This window comes from Sorghum bicolor, chromosome 2, assembly GCF_000003195.3.
Source record: "Sorghum bicolor cultivar BTx623 chromosome 2, Sorghum_bicolor_NCBIv3, whole genome shotgun sequence".
Lineage (NCBI taxonomy): Eukaryota > Viridiplantae > Streptophyta > Magnoliopsida > Poales > Poaceae > Sorghum > Sorghum bicolor.
The window spans coordinates 27,591,478-27,608,202 of NC_012871.2; positions in this window are offsets into that span (position 1 = coordinate 27,591,478).

The following is a 16,725-nucleotide window of genomic DNA, read 5'->3' on the forward strand; positions in this document are numbered from 1 at the left end:
CCATCCCACGCGCATCGTCGGACCTCGCGCCTCCTTGTGCCGCAGCCAACGCAGTCCTACCCAGCCACGTGCTTGGAGGATGGATGACTATGAGATTATTAGGAGAGAAGAAGTGACCGGCGGCAGCTGCTTTGTTACTGTACGGTGAGAATAGGACATATGAGGTGTAGAGATGGTCCAAAAATTACAGCCCATATAATTACAGATGGGCCTTTTCAGTGTATAATGGGCTCATGATTGACTGGAACGGCTCGACTATTCTTTTGTTTTATTATTTTACTGATGAATAATATGTAATGTGAAAGGATCAAGATGCCCAAGAGGGGGGGTGAATTGGGCTTCTCTAAAAATTTAAGCAACCTATAAGCTCCAATTCAACCCCTTGTGCCTAATGTGACCTAGAGAGCTATCAGATAAAAGTTTTGCAACCTAGTTCCAATCCTATTCTAGCAAGGCAATTCTAAGAATGTAAAAGCACAAATTAAATGCTAGAATGTAAAGGAGTAGTGGAAGAAAGTGCTCGGCGATGTTTTGCCGAGGTATCGGAGAGTCGCCACTCTCCACTAGTCCTCGTTGGAGCACCCGCGCAAGGGTCTTGCTCCCCCTTGGTCCACGCAAGGACCAAGTGCTCTCTACGGGCTGATTCTTCGACACTCCGTCGCGGTGAATCGCCCAAAACCGCTCACAAGCTTGACATGAGCCACCCACAAGAACTCCGGGCGGTCTTCGTGCCTCCAATCACCACCGAACCGTCTAGGTGATGGCGATCCCCAAGAGTAACAAGCAAAGAACTCTCACTTGACCCAAACAAGGCTCTAGAGAGTGGTGGATGCACACTTGACTCTTGGAACTCACTAGAGAAGGATTCTCACAAGAAATCACTCAAATCTCAATCCTCTCTAGGCTCTTGCTACTCTCTTGCTCCACAACAAGTTTCTCTGGTGTTCAAATGGGCAAGAGAGCTCTCATGGACGAGGTGAGGGACTATAAATACTACCCACAAAGTCCAAAGGTCAGCCAACCGTTTTCCACTGAAAACGGGGTCACCGGACGCTCTTTATGTTGCACCGGACGCACTGCACGGAGCGTCCGGTGCTCCATAACGGCTAACTGTACTTGCTCTGACAGGTCACCGGACGCTAACTTCCAGCGTCCGGTGCTCCGGGAGTTTTACATGCTCCCTGCGCATGCGTCCGGTGCTAGCGTCCGGTGCTCGGGGCAGGTTTACAACCTCCCTGGGTATGGGACCGGACGCTGCCCGGAGAGTCCGGTGCCAGCGTCCGGTGCTTAACCCTAAGCACCGTACTGTTCCAATGACTAAGGACCTCACCGGACGCACTCACAGAGCGTCCGGTGTAGCGTCCGATGCCCCCTTGGGCACCCTAACTTCGTCGAAACGCGATCGCTCCAAAACGAAGTTGGTTCCTCTCGATCTAAAGACTGTCTCTGAGCTGCCTAGTGCTAGGTTTACCAAGTGTGCACCACACCTAAACCTAAAGCCTTGCCTAAGTCAAGCTACTAGATCAAAGCCCCTCTTAATAGTACGGTCAAAGGAAAACAAAGTCCTAAACTACTCTAAGTGCCCTTCTTCACCATATGGCACTTAGACCTAGTCTAGTCTTGACGATGTCCATCCATCCTTTAAAAACCGAAACGATTTCCACTATTAAGTAGGCATGTACGTCCCTATCCATCGAGTACCTATTACCATGACCTTACCTATGACTTTGCCTCTGCAAAACACACGTTAGTCATAGTAATCAATATTGTCATTAATCACCGAAATCACTAGGGGCCTAGATGCTCTTTCAATCTCCCCCTTTTTGGTGATTGATGACAATAACCTCAAGTATGAAAAGAGTTGAGGTTTTCAAATGACTTGGTTTCAATAAGCATGATATGATAAGAACAAGGGGATTAGTCATGCTTATATCAACCAAGTCCAACATCCTGCATCCAAATATGTGAGTGAAATACAACAGGATATAACACAAGGCTCATAAGTACATCGGAGTAAAAACGCGGAAGCAAAGGTAATATGAGCCAAAACACATGACATTTAGATACCACAATTAAGCACAAGTCATGTCTCACAACCAAAGTGTATCTCACACAAATACAATGCATAAAAGTAAACGTGATGCATGATGGAGTAGCACACATAAAAGTATCTCAAAAGAATAAAAGCCCTCTCTAGCTCTCTAGCTCCCCCTAACTCCTAACTCTCATACTAACACTCTCTCTCCCCCTTTGGCATCAAGCGCCAAAAGCCTAAGACGTCGGTGGAGGAGGCGAAGCAGTGGAGTCCCTCGGCACGTCCTCAAAGCGAGCTGCATCGTCTGAACCGTCGGCCGTCGAGGCGGAGGAAGTGGAGTGACCCTCTGAAGCTGCACGAGTTGGCGAAGTGGTCTGGGTTTGCTCTGTAGGTGCGGGAGCTGTCACTGGCTGTGCGGGCTGTTCGAGTCCTGCTGACGAAGCTGGCACGGACTCGGTCGCTGTAGCTGACGTCTCTGGCACGGTAGACAAAGGTGCTAGCTGCTCAGACGACACTACAGATGATGACAGACGCTCAGTAGTGGTGACTGGCGCCGTAAAGGCTGCAGGAGCCCGCAGAGGTGGAGGCGTAGGGTCACCTGTCAGAGCACTATAGGTGAAGCTGAGGTGCGGATCTGTCGACGAGTCCAACACGAGCTGTGACGCTGACGCTGACTGCGGTGTAAAGCCAGAGCGGAGAGGCGTAAACTGTGGTACCTGCTCAAAGCCAGAGGAGATAGCACCCTGGGAGACCTGGTGCTGAGGCGTCGAGAATGGCTGACTCTGAGCGGGTAGCTGGAGGGGCTGCTGAGACTGACTCTGAGTCTGAGGCGCTGGAGTGGGTGGCCTGACAGTCGAAGTGTCTGGGAGCTGAATCTGCGGAATCTGAATCCCTGAGGCGGCCATGAGAGCGGCCATCATCGATGTCTGCTGGGCCTGGAATGCAAGCTGCTGCTCCTAAAAGGTCAAAAATTGTCGCTGGAGCTCATCCTGCCTAGCCTGCACGGCTGCATTGATGGCAACCTGGTCCCTGTCTCTCCTCGCCTGCTCCTCGGCTGCGCGGCGCTGATCGGCCCTCATCCCCTCTAAAATAGCAAGCAGAGCAGGGTCTAAAGCACTCGAGGAGCCCCCTGCCTCGTGGTCGTGTGCTCTGGGGGGAAGGTCTGACACTGGAGGCTAATAGTCATCATCTGAGCTGTCGGAAGCAAAGTCGAACTCCCCCTCAGCCTCTGCATCTGCCACAGCCCCAATGGCTATGTCTTGCTGCTCCTCGGTCTCTGAAACTGCTGCTGTACTGCGAGTGCCCCTAGGAGAAGGAGGGGGCACTGGTCCACGTGGTGTACAAGGAGGAGGTGTAGCTCTGAGGTCGTGGTGTGCTCTCAACATCTGCTTGGGGTCGTAGTGGGGGAAGACGGTGTCTGAGTCGGTCAACTCCCTCTGCTGGTGAGCTGGCAGGGGCACGGGTCTAGCACGAAGAATAAGAAGAGTGATCCAATGTGCATACGGCAACTGACACTGTCCCCTGAAACTCTCTGAGATGGTGTCCTCGATCTCTGAGACTATCAGATCCCACAAGTCAAAAGGTGTCTGCGAGATGAGGTGAGCAACTAGCCACTGCTGAATCCGAGTGAATCCATCTCTGTAGCCTGTCCTGGGGAGAAGAGTCTTCCTCAACACAAAGTCGAGGATCCTGGCTGGGCGTGTCAGGTCTCCCACTGTCCTGCTGGAGCCCTCTCCAAACGGCGGACGGAAACAAGGAGCCACGAAGTCAACCGGTGGTATCTCACCACCATGAGGACGACGAGGGGGCTCGAAGTTCCCGTAGCACAGCTGGTGAATCCTGGTGGAGTAAGCTCTCAAGCCAAGTACCTCTCTGGCCCTCTGTGCTGTGACCCTGTAGTCAGTCCCTGCCAGTGCGTAGTGGATATAACTGTGATCCGGAGAAACCCACACTGACGCGTAGAACTCTCGAACCCACTGCTCACAGTAAGTACCCGGGAGAGCTGGCAACTCGGGAAGACCGTGGAGGTATGTGAAGTACTGACGAATATCTGCCCCAACCACGTTCCCGAGTATCTCAAGGTCAATAACTCGGTGCTCCCTGAACTGAGACTGTGAATGAACCAGTGCCTCGTAGATGTCCTCCTGGACCACAGTGTAGAACCTGGCACCGGCTCGTGGATCCCTAGCAGCTGGAAACCAAGTAGGAAACAGAACGAACCGCAGCTACTGGATCTCTCTAGCTGACACAAGAGTGAGATCCCTGTGAATCCTGACTGGCCCCTGACGAGCAGCTGGTGTGCCTCTGGCTGGTGTAGCACGAGCAGTGAAGGTAGACTGGCCCGGCGTACCAGTTCGGGGAGTAGCCTGGGTACGTGCACGAGTCGACCTCCTGAGGGGCTGCTCCTGTGCCTCTGCTGGACCCTCTGCCTAGGCCTCTGTCTCTGTATCTGGATCCTCCTGAAATGGATCTCTGACCACAAGCCTGACCCGCTGACTCCCTATCATGACTGTGCCTGGAGGGGATCCATGAAGTGCCTCTGTCTGAAGAACTGCATGCCGCTGTTGTGGCGTGAGGTCATCACCAATCCTCAGAGCACCTGAGCGTCCACCTCTCTCAGCTGCCTCAGCCGCTGCTGCAACTGCCTCTGCCACCTCTGCCTCTCTGTCACTGGCCTTGCACTTCTTGGTGGCTAGCTTCTTGCTTTTGCCTTTTTCTGCCACTGATGGGCGACGGGGTGGATCACCTCCACCATCACCGCCTGAGGAACCTCCAGTGCCAGCTGGCGGACCACTGACATTCTTGCAATGAGCCATCGCAAGAGCAAACGACTGAACGAACGGCCGACAACAAATCAACTGACAAAGGAGATCAAAGCGCTGCAGAATATAGACAAGATAAGGTATACTTAAGAAACCATAATAGCTAGAGGTGAGAAAACCCTATAGATCGTAAGATTATATAGAGAACGGGCGTGAACGGCTTACGATCCGAAGACGGGACGCGTTCCGGATGAAGTATCACGATCAGAAACCACCGGAGAATGCGAATCCTCTTCTTAAGGTGCTGCATAGATGGAACGGAGAAGATCGGGGTCAAAAACCTTTTTCTTATCCATTGAGACATAAATTCAAACACCTTGAGGGCCGGGGATCAAGAACCCACCCAAACCCTAACTTACTTTGAGTGAAGAAGAGACTGGGCGAGGAGAGGATGGGGAGGATGCCTTGGAGCAGATCAGGCATGAGAGGGGAAGGAATCCACCCGAGATTTGAAGCGAATCAAAGGCTGGCGGCGGTTTTGGCAACCTAGGCTAGGGCTCAGGCGCGGGGGCTTCGCGAGGAAGAAGAAAGAAACTGCCCGAGCCAGACCCTAGGGCGCGGGTTATACCTGCGTGAATTGGGGTCACCGGACGCTCTTTATGTGGCACCGGACGCGTCCGGTGACCACCGGACTCATGCGTAGTGAGGTTTGCAAATCGGCATGTCACCGGACGATGGCCACCGGACGCTGGACTTAGCGTCCGGTGCTCTAGGGCACGCCAGGTGAGCACCGGACGCACCTCAAAGGACGCTGCTGGGATACTGTTCCTGCGTCCGGTGAGTGCAATCCTGCATACTCACCGCACCGAGACAGCGTCCGGTGCATCGTCCGGTGCCCCTCTGAGTCCTTTTCCAACTTAGCTTTACATCCGACTTTGACCCAACCAAGTTCCATTTTCAAAGACACACAAAATAAACACTAAATGGAACTGGTATGAGTGACTTCTCTCAAACCCTCAAATTTTCACAAATATTTAGCCATAGGCTTAGTAGTTTTTATGAAAATAATTCGAGAAAATTACCAAGGAGCATCATATGGCCATAAAGCTAGGGGTTTGAATCACAACGAGCTTTGAATGCTCCCCCTATCTATGGACAAACATAGCAGATGCTCATAGAATAACCGAAAAGAAACGGTAAACTAACAAGCATGCATATGATATGAGTTGAAATGCAATACTTGAACGTAAACTAATGCTTGTCAAGTTTGATCCAAGGTTAAGCTTTTTCACACACACAAAGGGGTTATCTTAACCATGTTAGACAAGCCCTACATGCAAGTTTTGTATTTTAGTTTTAGTATGCATGACATGCAAAGCAAAAGCTATTTACAAGTTTCAACACACAACTTTTATCTTTTAGTGAAGTTAGAGAGGTCAAGCACATTTAGTTCATTTCTCAACATACAAAACCTAGCTTCATCTAGGGGTTTTGTGAAGATATCCGCCAATTGATTTTCCGTTCCCACATTCTCTAGAGATATGTCACCTTTAGCAACGTGATCCCTAAGGAAGTGGTGGCGGATGTCAATATGTTTTGTGCGGGTGTGTTGAACCGGGTTGTTTGCAAGTTTTACGGCACTTTCGTTGTCACACAACAAAGGTACTTTGTCTAGTACTACTTCATAGTCTAGCAAAGTTTGTTTCATGTAGAGTATTTGTGCACAACAAGCACCAGCGGCAATGTATTCTGCCTCGGCCGTTGACAAGGCAACACTATTTTGTTTCTTTGACATCCAAGAGACAAGTGATCTACCTAGGAAGTGGCACCCTCCGGATGTGCTTTTTCTATCAATCCGGCACCCGGCATAATCCGAATCGGAATAGCCTACAAGTTGGAATCTTGCACCTTTGGGATACCACAAACCTAGGCAAGGTGTGTATTTTAGATACCTAAGAATTCTCTTGATCGCAATCAAGTGAGATTCCATAGGCATTGCTTGATATCTAGCGCACATACACACACTAAACATGATATCGGGCCTAGATGCGGTGAGGTAGAGTAGACTTCCTATCATAGAGCGATAGAGAGTCTTGTCAATTGGGTTACCTCCCTCATCCAAGTCGAGATGCCCATTTGATGCCATGGGGGTCTTGATTGGCTTGCAATCCATCATCTTGAACCTCTTGAGAAGATCTTGAGTATACTTCTCTTGAGAGATGAAAACCCCTTCCTTCATTTGCTTGACTTGAAATCTGAGGAAGAAGGATAGCTCGCCAATCATGGACATCTCAAACTCCTTGGACATCGAATCACCAAATTCCTTGCAAAAATCTTCATTAGTAGAGCCAAAAATAATATCATCAACATAAACTTGGCAAATGAAGATTTCCCCATTCATTTTCTTGGTGAAGAGTGTTGTGTCAACTTTCCCAATCTTGAAGCCATTCTCAATGAGGAAGTCCCTAAGCCTTTCATACCAAGCTCTAGGAGCTTGCTTGAGACCATAGAGAGCCTTGGACAACCGGTAGACATGCTTGGGGTACCATGGGTCTTCAAAACCGGGGTGTTTCTCAGCATAGACAAGCTCATTAATATATCCATTCAAAAAAACACTTTTCACATCCATTTGAAATAACTTGATATCATGACTAGATGCATATGCAAGTAGGATACGGATTGCTTCAAGTCTTGCCACCGGTGCAAAGGTTTCACCGAAGTCAAGACCTTCCACTTGTGAAAAGCCTTTTGCCACGAGCCTTGCCTTGTTGCGCACCACTTTGCCTTGATCATCTTTCTTGTTCTGGAAGACCCACTTTGTTCCAATCACTCTTGCATCTTTGGGTCGCTCTTCAAGTGTCCATACTTGGTTGTGAGAGAAGTTGTTCAACTCCTCTTGCATAGCCATGATCCAATCCGCATCACGAAGAGCTTCCTCTATAGTCTTTGGTTCATCTTCAAGAGACACAAAAGCGTGATGTTCAATAAATAAAGCATGTCTAGAACGAGTAGTTACACCACGTGATGGACTCCCGATGATGAGATCTTGAGAGTGATCTTGGAGGAGATGTGATGTTCTTCTTGGTGCCACTTGAGGGGTTGGTTGGGGAGCATCAACATCTTGTGCTTGTGCCACCGCTTGCTCATGAGTGACATGAGTGTCTTCATGAGCATCTCTCGCATCCTTGTCTTCATCTTGTGGACCATGTGAGGTGGATGGTGGCTCAATAATTTGCACATCATCATCATCTTCTTTTGGCTTGATGTCCCCCACCGGCATGTTCTTCATGGCGTCCCTCAATGGTTCACCACCTACATCATCAAGATTATCACTTGCTCCTTGGGAGCCATTAGTTTCATCAAATTCAACATCAAATGTTTCTTCAACCATGTTTGTGGCATGGTTAAAGACCCTATATGCCTTGGACTTTGATGAAATAGCCAACCAAGTAGCCAATGTCACATCTTCTTTGGAACTTGCCCAAATGTTGGCGCTTCTTGTAGATGTAGCATTTGCACCCAAACACTCTAAAGAATGAGACATCGGGCTTCTTCCCATTGAGCAACTCATATGGTGTCTTCTCTAGGAACTTGTGAGGAAAGAGCCGGTTTGATGCATAGCATGCGGTGTTGATTGCCTCGGCCCACATCTTCTCCGAGGTGTCATATTCATCTAACATTGTTCTTGCCAAGGTGATCAATGTCCGGTTCTTTCTTTCTACAACCCCATTTTGTTGTGGTGTGTATGTTGAGGAGAACTCATGCTTGATTCCCACTTTATCACAATACTCTTCAATGTTGGTGTTGTCAAACTCTTTGCCATTGTCACTTCTAATTTTCTTGATCTTCACATCAAATTGATTTTGGGCATTCTTTGCAAACTTCTTGAATATTGATGCAACTTCGATCTTGTCTTGCAAGAAGAATGTCCAAGTGTACCGAGAGAAATCATCCACTATGACCAAGCAATATTTGTTGCCTCCAAGACTAGCATATGTGGTTGGTCCAAATAGATCCATGTGAAGTAACTCAAGCACTCTTGAAGTAGAGAGATAGGCCTTGGTTGGATGAGTGTTTGCAACTTGCTTCCCGGCTTGACATGCACTACAAAGCTTGTCCTTCTCAAATGTCACATCCTTCAAGCCTCTAATCAATTCTTTCTTCATCAACTTCTTGAGTGTGCCCATTCCAACATGTGCTAACCTTCTATGCCACAACCACCCAAGTGAAGTCTTGGTGAATAAGCAAGTCTTGACATCAACCTCATCGGATGAGAAATCAACTACATATAAGTTGTTGTGTTGAAAGCCTTTGAATATCACTTCATTGTCATCTTCCTTGGTCACAATTACTTCCTTCTTCTTGAATAGGCATTCAAATCCAAGATCACAAAGTTGTCCAACCGAGAGCAAGTTGAAACTCGAAGATTGCACATAGAGTACATTAGTGATGGAGTTATCATTTGATATAGCAACCTTTCCTAGTCCCTTGACCTTGCCTTTTGAATTGTCACAAAATGTGATCTTCTCTTGGTTGTCAACATCTTCATCAAGAGAGGTGAACATCCGGGGATCTCCGGTCATATGTTGAGTGCAACCACTATCAATTACCCAATGTGATCCACCGGTCTTGTAGTTCACCTACACACAAGAGATCAAGCTTGAGATTTAGGGACCCACATTTGCTTAGGGCCCTTGACCTTCTCTACTAGTTGCTTTGGCACCCAAATCTTCTTTGGCCTTTGCTTGTTGGGCGGCCCCATGAAGCTAACCTTGACCTTGCCACTCTTGTCTTTCCTTACAATGTAGTGAGCATTGAAGGCAAATGGTCTTGCATGCTTGGGCAAAGGTGGTGGTAGTGGTGCCTTACACTCATGAGCAAAGTGTCCTTCTTGACCACACTCAAAGCATCTCTTTGGCTTTGGCTTGCTTGGTTGATCATGAGTGGCTAGTGACTTGATGAGCTTTGTTTGATGTGCCTTGTAGCCAATTCCACTATTGTCCATCTTCATGACGGTGTTCATAAAAAGCTCACTTTGAAGGTCCTTCCCCTTGGTGAACTTTGCTAACCCCATGGTTAGGTGTTCCTTCTCTTTCTTGAGCTTGTTGTTTGTTGACGGTCCTTAAGTATCAAATTCAATTATCAAATAAACAAAGAAAAGGATCCAAATGAAATCAACATCTAGACTTAGGGTTTTATCTGACAGAATTCCACGAGTTTTGGTGTTTGTCTATTTCTGTAGGGGGTTATCAGGAAATAAGGAAGAAAGGCCCACACATCGGGATTACATAGAGATATCAACGTGCCGCGCAATTATCTTACATCTAGAAGACTCCAGAAGCCACGGGACCGAAGCGGAGGCGAATCGGGGCCAGAGACAGGGCGCCCGCCCTGTCCTACTGGGCGCCCACCCACCTCCTGTGGCCAATCACGCTCAATCTCGCGGATTATGCTCCACCGACCTAAAGGATCAAGAATAACCGTTCAACCAATGTCGGTTTGATCCGACGGCCCAGGTTCACTTGAGGGGACTATAAAACCAGACCCCCTGGCCCCTGGAGGAGGCAACCCCTTGATTATTATTCATTATTCATAGACAGAGCAAAAGCTAGGGTTTAGAGATGAGAGCTCTCCTCTCTTCTCTAAACTAGAGTAGATCTAGATAGTAGCAAGATGGAGAGCGAAGGAGGATTAGAGGAGAGGCCGGCCTGTCGGTTCTTCCTCCGGTTGTACTTCGCCATGATCAAGCTCTAATCAAGCTTGCTCATGGGATGACTCTGGTAATCTACTTCTAATTCATTATGCAATTACTAATCATGTATGTTCTGGTTCACAACTCTTTTGAGTACTTCTAATCTATAGGACCCTATAGGTTAGAGTTGTAGTATAGGTGTAAGCGTGGTGCTTAGACCTAGATTACTTGTGGATATCCCCTGACTAGCTGGATCGTGTGGTAGGCCGTGTAGGTGACAGTTACGTTGGTCCCCTGTAGTCCACCTCTCGTTAGCAGGACGGGTAGGGTTTATCGGCCTATGGATAAGCATCCTTTGTGGTGTACTCTTATCACGTGGTTCGTCCCAGACATAGACATACCCCTTTGAAGTAGAGAAACCATAGTTATCCTCTCTATTCTGCTACCATCGCCCATATACTAGAATTGCTCTACTCTCTATTCCCATATTATCACTCACTGTTATCTTACCTTTAATATTGTTTTTATTCAATTCTACCATCTTTCCTATTTACACTTATCTATCTTTCTTGGTTAAGTTAGAGCGTAGATCAGTTCTCCCGTTTCCCTGTGGATACGATAAAACCTTTAACCGGGTAAAAGCTTCAACGGTATCCGTGCGCTTGCGGATTATCTGTGTGCGTATAAATACCATAGTACACTCTAGTGCCATGCTGGGGATGACAACCTAGTATTCAAGTGGTGTTAGCAAGTGTCAACAAGCATTTTTGGCGCCGTTGCCAGGGAAACGGTTGCTGAGTTGACTACGAACTAGTTTAATCATTTTATAAAAAGAAAAAATAATAAAAAAATATTTTCCTTTTATCCTTTGCCTCATCTCTGCTATTCTTTCTTCTTATCTAATCCTTGATCTCTGGTCTATTATGAATTCAAACATGTCTATCTATGAATTTCATAGACCTATGGGCACACATCTTGAACCACCAAAATCTTCAAAGCCTATCATAGCATCTAGTTTTGAGATAGACCCCGAATACATAGAATTTATTCAAAAACAACCTTTCTCAGGAGAAGGTGAGGAAAACCCATACACACACCTAAGAGAGTTTTATCGAGTCTGTGACCTCCTTCGCATAGAAGGCATGTCCGATGAGACCCTTAAATGGAAGCTCTTTCCGTTCTCTTTAACGGGAAAAGCTAGACATTGGTATAAACTCAAAGTAGGGAGTGTTCATGGAGATTGGAAGGAGTTATATAGTAGTTTTCTTTCTAAATATTTTCCAATCTCCAAAGTGGTGGAACTTCGGCGTGAGATTCTTTCTTTTAGACAACTGGACGAAGAATCTCTTGGCAAATCATGGGACCGCTTTATTAACCTTACTCTCACTGGCCCAAAACTTTCTATTTCAGAAGAAGTTCTTCTAATTCACTTTTTTGAGGGCCTTAGTAGGAAAAATAAGCAAACCCTTCATGCGGCCTCTGGAGGATCTTTCCACCACCTATCCGCTAGTGAAGCTTGGAATTTGATTGATTTAATGAGCGGAAACTCTCCTAGCTTTTATATCCCTGAGAAAGAGAAAGAACCAGTTCCTAGACAAGAAGAAGAAGTTTCGATAGCCAGACCACAACCACTTCAATCCCAAACTTTAGCTATCGATCCTAAACCATCAATACCCCAAAATTCTCCAAGGGAGGAAGGAATTCCGACCTTAAATCTTTCAGATACTGATGGTTTAGACTTCTGGTTCCATAAGAGACCTTCAAGCAGGGATAATTCAAATCCTTGCAATAATGTTTCTCTTAGAGAATGTCCTGGTTCCTATTATGAAGAAGTCGAGGATGACATATCAAGTGAAGGAGGGCTAAGCCATATAGAAAATTCTAACACCAACCCTTTCCTGATCACAAGTTCCAAATGGCTAGAATGCGTAGAATGGATGGATAAGGAAGAAGCTTTAATGGATTCTGACTTTGGCTCAACTTCAAATGGTGAGTTCTTGACTCCCTTTGAATATGGGATTCATCCAACTATAGAAGAGGACATAAGTGAGACCAATCCAAGAGAAACTATGAACATTCAGATTAGAGACGAAGATAACATTAATGAGCATGGAATTTATTTCATAGCCACTTCGTTTACTCCATGCTCATATGCAACATCTTCCCAATCTATTGGTCTCCCCGACATCACCACACTTGAGATCTCCAACCCCCTCTTCCTTTCTATTTATAAAAACTTTAAAAGGGCGGTTGTCGATGCATATGTCTATAATAAATATTGCAGATCTCGTTGAGTTGATCTAGATATAGGTTGGCGTCGGAGGGGAAACCACTTCGCCAACATAAACTAATGGTTTCCCAAGGACAAGCTTAGTGTCTTAAAATAAGCATTGATTAGATCGTAACATGAGCCTTTAATTATTTGCAACATTACCTTGTGTATTGAGCATATAAGGATAATTGTAAAAAAAAATATTCCTTTGGGTATTCTTGTCACTAACCTTTCTAAGATTGGAGCAAGAAGATCGGATGAATGACAAGCACAAGGTATGTCCAACCAATCATCATACAACATTGAATTAAATTCATCCAAACTTGAATTTTGCAAAATTCAAGCTTGGGGGAGTACTTTACATAAAAACATCCTTTGCCATGTTGCTATGTTGGTTGTCCCTACCTTTGAAACATGCTCAATTTGTTAAATACTAATCACACTACTTCATCTCCACTTGAGTAGATCTCTATAAACGCTGTCATGCTACCTTTGTCTATTTACTAGCAAGTGTTGGTTTGGAAGTACTCGCCATACTTCCATTGGCATTTAAATTAAGCATGGTGCTTAGGTTAAATAGCCTTCCTTAATCTGATTAGACATGGAGTCTAGTTTGGTTATTGAACTAAAAAAACTGCTTGAGTAGATATTGGTATATTTTGTCGGACTAACCCCTGCAGAAAAACTTTCAATATCGATTTGGGAAGTCCTGAGATAAACTCACATCAGAGACGAAGAGAGTGACACATGAAGTTTAACAATTTGCACAAGAAGGACATAGCTCATTCATCATAGAGAGATGATCCATGGAGGGTGCCACAAACACGACGCACAACCGTTAAGAAAGGAAAGCTTCCACAAGATGATACTGTACCATCACTCTTCGAGCAAGGTAACATCTTAAGGTACTTGACTATCACTTTTATAAGCTTCTCCTTGGTTCTAGCGTTCATATAAATAAAAGAGACAAACATGTATGATTTACAACTCTAGATTAACCAACCCAACTGATTCAACATGTTTAGTCCTTTAATCCTTGTTCTTAGTACTACCTCCATGATCCCACACTCCTAATCATATGAGCTAAAATGTTACACATTCAATCATTGAGAGATATAAAGAAAAAGACATATACATAGATAGATTATCTTTCCATAAGGTTGAGCGATCTGAGCTGACAAATGTTATAAGTGCTACACTCATGAACTTATCATCCATCAACTTGTCTTGCTCACTATGCTTAAGGTTAGAGAAGAACAAATACACTTTTGGTTCTGTTGGTGTTTTCCACCAACAGGGCCCATGCACTTGATCTCTGTCTTGTCTCTATGAGCAGGTACACTACGAGCACAAACACACTGAGCAAGATACTGCTAACACCGCACTTCGAACTGCTGGGCAAACGAAGAACATGGGTGACACCGTATTAAAAGGTGCAGACGTCAAGGTCCGCACCTGAATCAAATGACGCACGTGAAGAATGAACACGATGAGAAGTCTTGACAAGAAGACTTAAAACATTGAACCCTCGCCGAAAGGTAAGATTGGTAGTTATCCATATTTATCCTTTCTGCATTCTCTTTTCCCTTTAATTATTTACTTTCCTTAAATAGATTATTAGTTAATCATGCTATCTTAAAAAGAAAATAAAAATGTTAAAAAAATACTAAGCCCCATGTGAGTACACGAGTGACATAAAACCCATAAGTACCTTCACTGTGGTGGCATAAAAATAAAATAAATATTTCTTTTCTACTTTATAAAATAAAAATATAAAAAACAGGGAGTAATATTTATTGAGGAAGCTCAACGTGATGAAGGCCAGATATTTATGCTAACACTTAATTAGTTCCACAAGCTTTGTTGTCTATTTGAGCTCCACAGAATTTAAGAATCAAGAAGTTAATGGAGATGACAACATATGTATTCTAGATGAGATCCGTATCCCGTACTCTGGTGATGCCGAGAAAGATCTTCATAGTTTGATTGACATCATCTTCCCAAATTTAAATGCAAACATGGCGGACAAAGACTACATCACCACTAGAACAATTTTATCTACACGTAATGATTGGGTGGACATGATTAATATGAAATGATTGATATGTTTCAGGGTGGTGAGACAGTGTATCACAGTTTTGACTCCGCGATAGATGATCCACATAACTACTATCCATCTGAGTTCCTTACAGCCTGACCCCTAACGGCCTGCCGCCACACGTCTTGAAGCTGAAGGTCGGGTGTCCTATTTTATTGCTTAGGAATATTGACCCCGCCAATGGGCTATGTAATGGTACAAGGTTGGTGGTGTGGGGGTTCCGAAAAAATACAATCGACGCTGAAATCGTTATGGGGCAGCATGCTGGGAAGCGGGTATTCCTTCCTCGAATACCGCTATGCCCATCTGATGACGAGATGTTCCTGTTCCAGTTTAAGAGGAAGCAGTTTCCTATCAGGCTGAGCTTTGCCATGACGGTCAATAAGTTACAGGGCCAAACTATCCCGAACGTGGGTGTGTACCTGCCTGCACCGGTCTTCTCTCACGGCCAGTTGTACGTTGCGATCTCTAGAGCCACATCAAGAACGAATATTAAGATCCTTGCCCTACCAGCTGATGTGGAGGCACAAGAGGAGGAGGCAAAAAATATAAAAAAGCCTAAGAATGCGTTAAATAAAAAAGATAAGGATAAGAAGACCCCAACAACAGATGGAACTTTCACAAAAAATATTGTATATAAGGAGGTCCTAACGCCATAGATGAGGTAACATTACTTTACTAACTCATAATTGCATTTTTGTAATTCATATTATTTTGCACAAATAATATCTCACTATCACCATGTTTGTTGTTGTTGTTAGGTATTTTCAATTGGCTTATCAGACTCTACAGGGAGATGTTCTATACATATTTATATGATGGCATAATTACATTTTGAGTGTTTTGTTGTAAATAAATAAATTATAACTATTATTGGTTTACTACACAACATACTCATGGTTTGGTACGGAATAGCTATCTTTTTGTGCTAAAAATCTACTAACAATTGTAAAATTTACAACATGATGAGAAGAGTATATTAATAGTCGTGCCCGTATCTAATATTTATATTTTGTTTAGCAGTGTTAATAGCCGTGATCGTATCTAGCTTTCCATCACGAACTTATTTGTGGATTTACTAGCGCACGAAAGAAATGGATATCGAAGATTTCTTCCTGCTGATATTAAACATTATCTTAGTCGTATCACGGAAAGATCTATAAAGTAGAATTTATGAGCCTATAATGTCGTGCTCTCCGTGACCGCGTTTGATTTCACGAACTTTGTTTCTTTGTCAAATGTAACTTTATAGTTGGTATTTAAGTTTTATTATAATATTATTATCCTATTGTGTGATCCGTGAATTTTAAATAAAAATATTAGTTATCCCGTAGCAACGCACGGATACGCTACCTAGTCATCTATTGAAAGCCACAAATCACCTGGTAAAATATAGAATCAATGTTTTCACCACTCTATTGTTGTGGTGAAACTCTAACACTTGCTACTCTGATCTACATGCTTGCATAACTAAAAAAAATTGTTTTTTTTCAAATAATTAGGCTTGAACAACTTAAGTAATAAAAATAAACTATGATAAAGAAGCACGGATGTTAGTGCACCTTATCCATGATCCAAAGTGAGGGAATTTTTTTTAGTTCTTATACTATTCCATCCAAGTTATAGAGGGTTAGAGAAACAAAAATACAACAAATGTAAGGAAAATCGAGTTCATACAAAACAGGTGGAATACTATAAACACAAATGATAGATGCAAAATAGGCTGTAAGCAGCTGTACAGTTCAGGCACACATTTGGAGTATGGCTTTGGACAAGTTCTCAGCCTGCATATATTAGATAAACAATTTGAAAAATATACACTGAACTTAGAAGTAGACATTAGCATCCTTGCAGTTCAAGCACATG